At 41.9% G+C, this 10,127-nt stretch overlaps 1 non-coding gene across 1 annotated transcript; it reads right to left on the bottom strand.

Moving 5' to 3' along the window:
- Window positions 1-595: 595 nt before the first annotated feature.
- Trnat-ggu lies at window positions 596-679 on the bottom strand. The gene is given in 2 exon segments: window positions 596-630; window positions 640-679. It is a non-coding gene; the product is annotated as a tRNA-Thr (tRNA).
- Window positions 680-10,127: the final 9,448 nt, after the last annotated feature.

Raw genomic sequence — 10,127 nt, 5'->3', positions numbered from 1 at the left:
TATACTTCCCTCCTGATGGAATGACTGCAACTGATCGGCTGTCGGACCCTATCTGTCTAATAGGCGCTGCTCATGCATAGCTGTTTACATCTTTGGGTGGGTTTCATGACGTCTCTGAATAGTCAAGAAGACTGTATCTATGATACAATATCCACAGTAAATGCCTATCTTTAGGAGTTCTGGGAACCGGGGTGATGCAAAACTTTTTTTCATGTGTGTATTTGGTAACTGCGAAGCATTGCCTGGTTCGCTTTGTAATAATGAAAAGGACCTGCACACTCTGCTATTAATCGGAAATAAATAGGTTGACAGTTCTGTGTCAGTCAGTTAACTGCAATAGCGCAAGTCTGGCGCATATATTAGGGATCCGGAAAGTAATGTCGTTTCTGCGCACGTCGATATTCGTTTGACATTTATCACCTTACTGTTTACTTCAAAGTCGTACCAGTAATTTTTTAAGGTTAAAGTGACTTGTTTACTTGTAATTCAAATTCAAATGGCTCTAAGCACTATAGGACTTAACATCTGAGGTCCTTAGTTCTCTAGACTTAGAACTACTTAAACCTAACTAACCTAAGAACATTACACACATCCATGCCCAAGGCAGGATTCGAACCTGCGACCGCAGCTGTCGCGCGGTACCAGACTGAAGCGCCTAGGACCGCTCGGCCACACGGGCCGGCAATCAAATCTTAAAAATTTCTTTTCAATTTATAGTGCAACTGACAGCCAAATACCGGCATTGTATGCATTGTGAGTTTCACAAAGATAGTAACTCAACAGTTGAAACCGAAACAATTTCTGATGTTTATCCAAGTGCATTAGACGTTCGTAAATGCCAGAGTTTTTTTTCTAAGCTGAAATCCGGTAATTTTCACCTTTCCGTCCCGTATCGATCAGGAACCCAAGAGAGAACAACATTGAAAAACCAAGAACGAAGTCCTCAGATTGAAAGGGATGTAAGACAAGGGGCTTTCTTTCCCGCTTATTGCGCAGTCTATGCATCGAAAATGCAATGACGGTAAAAGATTGGTACAAGAGTGGGATTAAAATTCAGGATGTAAGGATATCAATGGTAAGATTCGCTGAAGACATTGGTATCCTCAGTGAAAGCGAAGAAGATTTACGGGATTTGCTGATCTGAATGAACACTCTAATTAATGCAGAATACAGACTGAAAGTAAACCGCAATAAGACATAAGTAATGAGATGTGGCAGAAACGAGAATTACGGAAAACTTACCATCAATATTGTTGATCACGAAGGAAGCAAAATTAACGAACCTCGTTTCTTTGGAAGGAAAATAACCTGTGATGGACGAAGCACGGAGGACACAAAAAGCAGACTAGCATAGGCAAAGGTGACATTCCTAGCCACGAGAGGTCTACTACTGTCCAACATCAGCCTTAATTTGAGGAAGAAATTTCCGAGAATGTGCATTTGGAGCACAGTATTGTATGGTAGTGAAACATGGACAGTGGCAAGACCGGAATAGAAGAGATTCGAAGCATCTGAGGTATGGTGAAGAAGAATGTTGAAAATGAGGTGGACTGATAAGGTATGGAATGAGGAGGTTCACTGCAGATATGGTGAAGAAAGGAACATGTGGAAATCACTGAAAAGAAGGGGGCACAGGATGATAGGAGATGTGATAGGACGTGATGGTACTAGAGGGAGCGGTGGACAAAAACTGTAAAAAAAAGCAGAGATTTGACTACATCAAAATAAGTGAGGACGTATGTTGCTAGTGCTACTCTGAGATGAAGAGGAGGTTGGGCCAGGAGAGAAAATCGTGGAAGGCCACATCAAACCAGTCAGTAGACAAATGAAAAAAAAAAGGTAAGTTTGACCATACAACTCTTCGCGACATTCCTTTGTCTGTTCAGTAATGAGTAATGGACCGCGGTAGGATAACATCTACATCTACATACACTGCAAGCCACCTGACGGTGTGCGGCGAAGAGTACTTTGAGTACCTCTATTGGTTCTCCCTTCTATTCCAGTCTCGTATTGTTTGTGGAAAGAAAGATTGTCGGTATGCTCTGCCTCGTGATGACTGGGTGTTGTGTGCTGTCCTTAGGTTAGTTAGGTTTAAGTAGTTCTAAGTTCTAGGGGACTGATGACCATACATGTTAAGTCCCATAGTGCTCAGAGCCATTTGAACCATTTGAACCATTGTCGGTATGCCTCTGTGTGGGCTCTAATCTCTCTGATTTTATCCTCATGGTCTCTTCGCGAGATATACGTAGGAGGGAGTAATATACTGCTTGACTCCTCGGTGAAGGTATGTTCTCGAAACTTCAACAAATGCCCGTACCGAGCTACTGAGCGTCTCTCTTGCAGAGTCTTCCACTGGAGTTTATCTATCATCTCCATAACGCTTTCGTGATTACTAAATGATCCTGTAACGAAGCGCGCTGCTCTCCGTTGGATCTTCTCTATCTCCTCTATCAACCACATCTGGTACGGATCCCGCACTGGTGAGCAATATTCAAGCAGTGGGCGAACAACTCTACTGTAACCCACTTTCTTTTGTTTTCGGATTGCATTTCCTTAGGATTCTTCCAATGAATCTCAGTCTGGCATCTGCTTTACCGACGATTAATTTTATATGATCATTCCATTTTAAATCACTCCTAATGCCTACTCCCAGATAATTTATGGAATTAACTGCTTCGAGTTCCTGGCCTGCAATATTGTAGCTAAATGATAAAGGATCTTTCTTTCTATGTATTCTCAGCACATTACACTTGTCTACATTGAGATTCAATTGCCATTCCCAGCACCATGCGTCAATTCATTGCAGATCCTACTGCATTTCAGTACAATTTTCCATTGTTAGAACCGCTCGATATACTGCAGCATCATCCGCAAAAAGCCTCAGTGAACTTCCGGTGTTATCCACAATGTCATTTACGTATACTGTGAATAGCAACGGTCCTACGACACTTCCCTGCGGCACACCTGAAATCACTCTTACTTCGGAAGACTTCTCTCCGTTGAGAATGACACGCTGAGTTCTGTTATCTAGGAACTCTTCAATCCAATCACACAATTGGTCTGATAGTCCATATGGTCTTACTTTGTTCATTAAACGACTGTGGGGAACTGTATCAAACGCCTTGCGCAAGTCAAGAAACACGGCATCTACCTGGGAACCCGTGTCTATGGCCCTTTGAGTCTCGTGGACGAATAGCGCGAGCTGGGTTTCACACGATCGTCTTTTTCGAAACCCATGCTGTTTCCTACAGAGTAGATTTCCAGCAGGATGTCATGCTTACTGAGACTGACTGGTTAGTCTAGAAGAAAAAATACGCCTGTCGGTGGTTATACACTTAGGGAAAAGACTGAGTCTTTCGATGTTAGTCTCGGCACCGAAGTGTTCGCCGCTAGTGAGGGGTGACTCATTAAGCTAACGGGATCTTTTCCAGGTGTATACCCGAGTGAAGATTGAATTTTGGAAATGAAAAAATGTCGTTGGAGACAACGCAGTAATGAAAGAGCAATACTTTTGCTTGAAGTTGACATGGACTTGTCTTAGGAAATAGAATCTCTTTTGACAGCGAAAGCTGTTAGATGTCTCAAGGCTACCAGATCATTTTCTGTGTCTTACTTCACCAACAAAAAAGGCTCTGTTTAATGAGTGCCTGTTGAACGTGCACAATGACAAAGAACAGAAGTGGAAAATCCTGCTTTTTTTCTGCACAATGGCGTAGTTCATAACAGTCCACTACCTTTGGATAACGTGAAACTTCATGTTTCACTGCATGCTTCGTTCCGAAATAATAACCTCTTGAACAGGGGATAATGCAGATTGTTAAACCTTCGTATCGCTAAAAAGCTATGATGATGGTGCTAGATAACATTGAAGATAGTCAAGGACTCAGCATAAGATTTGAGGCTCAAATAATTTTGGCAGTTAGTTGAATGTAGTCAATTACAGTCATTGGAAAAGGAATGGACAAGGTACAGGGACACAGTACTAGAAGTGGCTAAAGAATGTCTTGGAACAGTAGTGTGTAACAGTAGGATGAAGCAAACAGCTTGGTGGAAAGATACAGTCAAGGCAGCCTGTAAAAGGAAAAAGAAGGCGTATCAAAAATGGCTACATACCAGAACCCAGGTAGACAGAGAAAGTTATGTTGAAGAAGGAAACAAAGCCAAACAGATAATTGCAGCATCCAAGAAGAAATCGTGGGAAGACTTTGGAAACAGGTTGGAGACTATGGGTCAAGCTGCTGGAAAACCATTCTCGAGTCTAATTAGCAGTCTTCGAAAGGGAGGTAAGAAGGAAATGACAAGTATTTTGGACAGGTCAGGAAAACTGCTGGTGAATCCTGTGGATGCCTTGGGCAGTTGGAGGGAATATTTTGAAGAGTTGCTCATTGTAGGTGAAAATGCGATCAGTAATGTTTCAGATTTCGAGGTAGAATGGGATAGGAATGATGATGGAAATAGGATCACATTTGAGGAAGTGGAAAAAATGGTCAATAGATTGCAGTGCAATAAAGCGGCTGGGGTGGATGAAATTAAGTCGGAACTCATCAAATACAGTGGAATGTCAGGTCTTAAATGGCTACACAGGATAATTGAAATGGCCTGGGAGTGGGGACAGGTTCCATCAGACTGGACAAAAGCAGTAATCACACCAATCTTTAAACATGGAAACAGAAAAGATTGTAACAACTACAGAGGTATCTCTTTAATCAGCATTGTGGGTAAAATCTTCTCAGGTATTGTTGAAAGGAAAGTGCGAGTATTAGTTGAGGACCAATTGGATGAAAATCAGTGTGGGTTTAGGCCTCTTAGAGGTTGTCAGGACCAGGTCTTTAGCTTACGGCAAATAATGGAGAAGTGTTATGAGTGGAACAGGGAATTGTATCTATGCTTTATAGATCTAGAAAAGGCATATGACCGGGTTCCTAGGAGGAAGTTATTGTCTGTTCAACAAGATTATGGAATAGGAGGCAAACTTTTGCAAGCAATTAAAGGTCTTTACATGGATAGTCAGGCAGCAGTTAGAGTTGACGGTAAATTGAGTTCATGGTTCAGAGTAGTTTCAGGGGTAAGACAAGGCTGCAACCTGTCTCCATTGTTGTTCATATTATTTATGGATCATATGTTGAAAACAATAGACTGGCTGGGTGAGATAAAGATATGTGAACACAAAATAAGCAGTCTTGCATATGCGGATGACTTAGTTGTGATGGCAGATTCGATTGAAAGTTTGCAAAGTAATATTTCAGAGCTAGATCAGAAATGTAAGGACTATAGTATGAAGATTAGCATCTCCAAAACGAAAGTAATGTCAGTGGGAAAGAAATATAAACGGATTGAGTGCCAAATAGGAGGAACAAAGTTAGAACAGGTGGACGGTTTCAAGTACTTAGGATGCATATTCTCACAGGATGGCAACATAGTGAAAGAACTGGAAGCGAGGTGTAGCAAAGCTAATGCAGTGAGCGCTCAGCTACGATCTACTCTCTTCTGCAAGAAGGAAGTCAGTACCAAGACTAAGTTATCTGTGCACCGTTCAATCTTTCGACCAACTTTGTTGTATGGGAGCGAAAGCTGGGTGGATTCAGGTTACCTTATCAACAAGGTTGAGGTTACGGATATGAAAGTAGCTAGGATGATTGCAGGTACTAGTAGATGGGAACAATGGCAGGAGGGTGCCCACAATGAGGAAATCAAAGAAAAGCCGGGAATGAACTCTATAGATGTAGCAGTCAGGGCGAACAGGCTTAGATGGTGGGGTCGTGTTACACGCATGGGAGAAGCAAGGTTACCCAAGAGACTCATGGATTCAGCAGTAGAGGGTAGGAGGAGTCGGGGCAGACCGAAGAGAAGGTACCTGGATTCGGTTAAGAATGATTTTGAAGTAATAGGTTTAACATCAGAAGAGGCACCAATGTTAGCACTGAATAGGGGATCATGGAGGAACTGTATAAGGGGGGCTATACTCCAGACTGAACGCTGAAAGGCATAATCAGTCTTAAATGATGATGATGATGAGAAATGTGGCTGGTAATGCATGGAAGAATGCTAACTCGACAACGATTCCGAGCTGTTACAAGAAACACGGAGGATTGTTCACGGAGACACACACTCAACGGCAACAACAGTAGAGCGAAGAAACGGAGTCTGGTTTCCACGATGCCTGCAAGGTTCGTGACTTAGGCAAAATGTGACATTTAATGATTTCATTTTGGCTATCATATGGGAGTCTGCCGTACAGTGTACGACGTTGAACTTTTAGCTGTTCAAGGTGACAACAACAAAGACAATGACCAAGCAGAAGATGAAGGACAGGACGACGGAACCCAGCCCCTTTCTGAGACTGCGAAAGAGGCAGCCTTCATTGGAAACATTGAGCATGTACATCCTTAGAAGAAGCACGTGGCCAAGCATACTGGATATTACTAAAGCAGAAAAGGATCAATGATTTCTGTACAAAATAAAACTGAAAGTTTCCTGTGTATTATCGTGATTTTTGAAGTGTTCAAATGGTTCAAATGGCTCTGAGCACTATGGGACTTAACAGCTATGGTCATCAGTCCCCTAGAACTTAGAACTACTTAAACCTAACTAACCTAAGGACAGCACACAACACTCAGTCATCACGAGGCAGAGAAAGTCCCTGACCCCGCCGGGAATCGAACCCGGGAACTTGGCGTTTTTGAAGTGTCTTTCGATTGGAATGTTGAAGTAAATAACAACAGAATACGAAAAAATGATAGAATATGAATTAATATGAGTTCAAATTGTTACTCTCTGCTTCCTTTTGTAAAGAAATTCGAATATTATTGAAACTGCAGACAATACTAAAATTTAACTTCATTTTTGTAGGCGGTATTCTTACTCAAAAAATGTTCACTAACTAATCCCGTTATTTTTCCTACAGCCACTTACAAATTATGAAGCATACCATGAAGAAAACCAGACTAGAATGGTTTATAAGTTTATTTTTGAGAAAAAAGGTAAGCAAGATTTGAGTTTAAAGTCTTCTCAGCTACTAGACCGTGCACAAGCCCTGACGGGACGAAGATAAGGAAAGAACTTGGTCCGCCTTCTTTTCAAAGAAACCATCCCGTCGATGGTACAGTAGCATACTGTGTTTCTCTCCTAAGTGCCGTCAGGCATATTTTCTCTGGTGTATCGGAACACATTTACCTGCAGCGAACCCAAACAAATAAAACTCATTACGTGTTTTGTGCGAAGTTATAAACAAGACGTTTTTAAGTGGAATATTATTTACCCACTCCATGCGAATAGCGTCTCAATTGTGCGATTGCACTCGTCATTTCCTGTCACAAAGTCACAGTTCGTTGTAACTGACAAGAAGTCGACTTGTGAAACGGAAGTGGTAGAAGTGGTATCTGAGATTCCCCAGTACACGCCCTCCGCTGGTTTTAGTCTATATAATTAAATGATTTATGAGACAGTATATGAAGTCCACATATAATTAGACTGCCTGCATTTGATACTATTGTTTACAGTCAAGCAGTCATCAGAAGACCAAAGTAATTACACACTGATTTAGACGAGGTATCTACATGGAGCGAAACATGGTGACTATACCTGAACAATGAAAAGTATGAGATCCTCAACACGTACAAATGATATTCAGTAATTAAAGAGACAAAGCGATGTAGAAAAAAATGTACTTTTATAAAGTGAGACTTTTACTACGTCTCAGCATGGTCCACTACATTTACCTTTATACTCCGCAAGCCACCCAACGGTGTGTGTCCTGACGTTGAAGCAACTTTTTATACCTGATGCAACGAAATCTTTGTCCTGTTGTTGGAGCCACTTTCTCACAAATTCCATTCCATGCTTTGTCTCTTGGACTCTGGTGAACCCAGTTTTGCTCACACGCTGAAATCTCGTTTAGGAAAGGGCCATCTTTCCTTTCGTAGCGTTCTTTCAAGTCTGTACATACGTTGAGTCCTTGAGTTGTTACGTTTTCGCTTTCGGGACCCATCTTGCACTTGTTTTGTTGTACTTGAGCTTGTTACTGTTAACGTTATGAACTGTGCCAACACTTACTACAGCTGTTTTTGCTATATGTTTAACGGTAATACATTGGAGTTCACTGAAAATGTCGTCATGCAGGTTTCAAGCGAAGGAGTTAACAGTTCAGCTGACCGGACAAGACGTTGCTCTCCAGTCACTCAGGTTCGGCCGTTTTTGAACTGTTCTACTTACTTATAAAAATTTCCTCGGTTCACACAAATCATTCGATAAAAAATATAGTCGGTTTTTCGCTTTAGAGAGCAAAAAATAAAAATAAAAAGCTCACTAAACGCTGTTTAAGTAATGTGGATAATTCAAGCGCACACGCCATCGTTAAATTGCATGTTAAGGTTATAAACAAAAGAATTTTTATCTGTCAGCTGTTCGCAGCTCGTCACAGTGATGCCAAGCTAGTCAGGAAAGTACAAAATACCTCCTACAAACTGTTTCATTTTTACATCAGTTTGTCTCTTTGACTATAGAATGACGTTCGTATATTAAAAAATTACGAATACGAACCACTTAAATTGGTACCATCACATAGTAAATGCTGTGGCGAAGGTGACCCAAAGTTTGCGTTTTATTGGTTCGTTCTTTTCTGGAGTACTGCTGCGCGGTGTGGGATACTTACCTAATAGGACCGACATCGAAAAAATGCAAAGATGGGCAACTCGCTCTATATTATCGTGAAACAGGAGAGACAGTGTCATGGATGTGGCAAGGGAGTTGGGGTGGCACACATACATGTTTTTAATTGTGTCGAGATGTTTTCGTGAAATTTCCATCACCAGCTTTCTCCACCGAAAGCAAGAATATTTTGTTACGTCCCACCTACATAAGAAGAAACGACCTTCGTAATGAAAGACGAGAAATCAGAGGTCGCACGATAAGATTCAGGTGTTCATTTTTCCCGCGTGCTATTCGAGAGCGGCCGGCCGGAGAGGCCGAGCGGTTCTAGGCCCTTCAGTCTGGAACCGAGCGACCGCTACGGTTGCAGGTTCTAATCCTGCCTCGGGCATGGATGGGTGTGGTGTCCGTAGGTTAGTTAGGTTTAAGTAGTTCTACGTTCTAGGGGACTGATGACCTCAGAAGTTATGTCCCATAGTGCTCGGAGCCATTTGAACCATTTTTATTCGAGAGCGAGCAATATGGAAGCAGTTCGGAAATGGTCCATGCACGCTCTGACACACACTTGAGTCTAAATCGCAAAGTGATCATATATATGTTATATACATGTTCGTCGCTAATGGACTTCCATATTTGCGTCGAGTTCATGCTCGTCTCAAAAGAACAAAAACTGACCTAAGTACAGAACGAATGTGCATCCGTACAGATCTGTCGTTCTGTGCTTAAGTACTAGACTAAGAGTGCAAAGCGTCAAGTTCGGTCCCAGACCAATCGTAGTATTTCCTCTCTTATCAGCTGTTTCATCTCCGTCAAGGTTTATTGCGTAATTAAATAAAGAAATGCCGAGTTGTGGCGTGGTTCAGAGTCCACGTGAAACTGTCTGTGCAGAATTAATCTATTGCCATATTCAACTGAACGATATTAACACTGAAAGTGAAAGACAAACAGCCAGTATGCTACTCTAGCAGCGTCAGAAATGCGCTGCTGCTTGGCGGTACAAGACAACGTGGCACCGGTTGGCGCTCAAGGCAGAAGGTAGTGAGTCGGGGAAGGAAGACGTGTTCAGCAAGTGTTTAACGATCTGACTGCTGTAAGACGTATCGAGCGGAGCTTAGTGGACAGATTTTCATACGCAGCCCCCTTTGACCACTTAATGAGAAATTCTGTTTGTGCATAAACACGTTAAGCTAGAAACGGTGACCGTCGAACAGGGAATTGGCACATCACTTCAGATTCACAGCATCAAATGATACCATATGGTGGTAGTTGCAAGACTACTGTAGACCCTATAAACTAGATCACAATGGCGACACATAAAGCACTAAGTATTCTGAACGTTTGAACAGGTGTCTACCAGGTGCGACGCTAAAAAGGGAATCGGGCTTAAAAATAAGAAAAAAGATTCTTATGATTTAATTATGCCTAATAACCAGCAAGCTACTCCGAAAGAAGACCGCTTTATCTTTAATCTGTATAGTTCC

The sequence above is a fragment of the Schistocerca piceifrons genome, chromosome 2 (genome assembly GCF_021461385.2).
Source record: "Schistocerca piceifrons isolate TAMUIC-IGC-003096 chromosome 2, iqSchPice1.1, whole genome shotgun sequence".
Lineage (NCBI taxonomy): Eukaryota > Metazoa > Arthropoda > Insecta > Orthoptera > Acrididae > Schistocerca > Schistocerca piceifrons.
Note: the sequence above shows the minus strand (reverse complement) of the source record. Positions and strands in the feature narration are given on the sequence as shown.